Consider the following 2310-nt stretch of genomic DNA (forward strand, 5'->3'; position numbering starts at 1 on the left):
CTCTAAACCCAGTTTCATTTCGCCCTTAACGACCCAGTCTGGCCTGTGTTAGAAAATGCTTCCGCTCTAAATAGTAAACAAACCCACAGCGGATGGTCTTGGCTCCCCCAACACACCCCAGACCCCCACGCCATTACCCTCTTGCCCCGCATTTTCCCCCTCTTCTCTTCCAGCTTTTCTCAGCTCCCAGCTCCCCACCCCCCCACCCCCCAGTAAATAAACCCGAGGCCGAGTTCAAAGTTTCTCGGAGCTAAGGAGGAATGTTGGTTGTAAAAATCCAAGTTTATAGCGCACGTGGGAGTTTACAAGGGTATTAAGTGGTGTGGGCTGAGAGAGAGCACTCTGGGCCCCTCCCCCTCTCGCTACGGGCTTTAGGGGTGCAGGGGGAACTTTGGGAATTTGCAGGGAGAAATAGGTTGGGGCCAGCCTTGCGCTGGGGTTTCTTTGTCCCTCAGACCCCTGGGTTGCTGAGGAATTGGGATGCCAGGGCCCCTTGAAAGACAGCTCACACAACCCCACCAAGCACCCCTGAGAGAAAGCCCACACGTTCTAGGTGTCCCGGATGGAGAGGACGGGCAGTTCTGCTTTGGGGAAGCAAGAAAGATGCAGACCAGGTGTCTGAAAGGTAAACCGACATGGGCATACCTAGAGCCACTTCTCCACCAGAGGGAGAAAAACTACTTGGGGCTTTTTTCTCGAGTGGACTGAGGGCAGAGAGGGATTTTCTCACCAGAGCAAAGAAGAACTTTGAACTTCAAGGAAGTCAAGGGCGCCACCCCTTCCCTCTCCCCGCCCCTCTCAGGAATCTGTAGGGCAATTCGTTTCTGGGCCAATATTCCCTCAAGGGGGCAGTCCCAGGGGTTTCCTGGTGCCCCAGGGCGGGATAATGCTGTTTGCTGAACCCTCCCTGCTCCGAGCCCGCCAGAACCCTGTGCACGCGACTACACTCTTTATTATTCATATAAACCTTTGGAAAAGGCAACGCCCGGGAAGTTTTTATAACTTTGTTTGGCATAAAAGTTTTACAAGATTCCTCCTCCCTTTTTAAAAAACTTCAAGTTTTGGTTTCGCCATGGAATGAAATTTCAGGATCTTTGGGAGGTTGTGGGGAGAGAGGTTCTGGGGCCCGGGTGGGGGAGGCAGTGGTGTCTGAAGCTGCCTCGCTCTGCCTCAGGCAAAGCAAGGCTTAAAGGTTGGAGTCCGCTTCTTCCTGAGGCCCACCTTGAACCCAGCTTTGGGGGCTACCGGCTAACAGAGGCTGTGGGCCTGTAAGAGTCCCCGCCACTCAGCTCTTGAGACATACCCTCACAGACCCCCAAAGTTTGGACAATGTCAGCAGGCCCAGACATTCTCCATCACACCCTCTTGTTCTCTTGCAGACATCATTCCCCCCCCACACACACACAGCCCCAAACACTCCCTCAACCCACTGCACAAAGTAGAGACCCATAACCTTGACTCAGACCGCTGATTTGGGAGAGTCTACACACATAGTTTTGCCTCCCTGTTTCTGGCAAGGTCCACACTGGGTTTTGAAGAAAGACAGGATTCAAAACGCCAAGAAATTCCTGCCCAGAGGTTCCAGGGCTTGAGTGGTTGCAAGACTGAAGAAGGAGGGCCAGCAGGCTGCAGTCCGGAAGCTCAGAGAACAAAGGTGCTCATGTGGGAACATGGCTTTGGGCTGCTAAGCCCACCAGTGACCCCTTGGATCTGTGCCCCCCCCACTCGTCTGAGACTGACAGAACCCCACTCCTTCATTTCCCCAGCCTTGGGGATGCCAGTTGGGCTCAAGTCAAGGCTATTTTACTGTTCAGCTCTGGAGATCAGGACAAAGGTGGAGCGACTTCTCCAAAGACAGACCTGGTGGACGAGCCTCCTTTGCGGTGATGGAATTGAAGACACCTGAGCCCTCGAACCGGGCCCTTCAGGGAGCCATCGGAGTCAGTAGGAACGGGCCCCAGCGCCCGCTTTTCTTTTCCTCTAATGGCGACTGCTGAGGCCTGGCCGCCGGCCGCTGGCAGCCATACACTTCGCCTTGTAAGGAGCCGAGTTATTAAGGCTGAAGGCAGGAGAAGGTCAACTCCAAGCCTGAGCAGTGAGGCTGGGGAGAGATGCGACCGAGCCTGGCGCCTTCCCCTCCCTGAACCCTGCACAACAGAGAAAAACAAGAAAGGTTGGCAGGGGGGGGGAGGGTATGGAGAAAGTCAGGGGGGGAAGGAAAACATTGAGGAGGAAAGAAAAGAGCAAAGAACAAATTGTGTAATAAAGGAAGAAAAAGGGAAGAAGGACATGAAGAAAACGATGAATTAA

This window comes from Lynx rufus, unplaced genomic scaffold (genome assembly GCF_022079265.1).
Source record: "Lynx rufus isolate CCGP_SWC_20201006 ecotype Redwood Valley unplaced genomic scaffold, mLynRuf1.p SCAF_7, whole genome shotgun sequence".
Classification (NCBI taxonomy): Eukaryota; Metazoa; Chordata; class Mammalia; order Carnivora; family Felidae; genus Lynx; species Lynx rufus.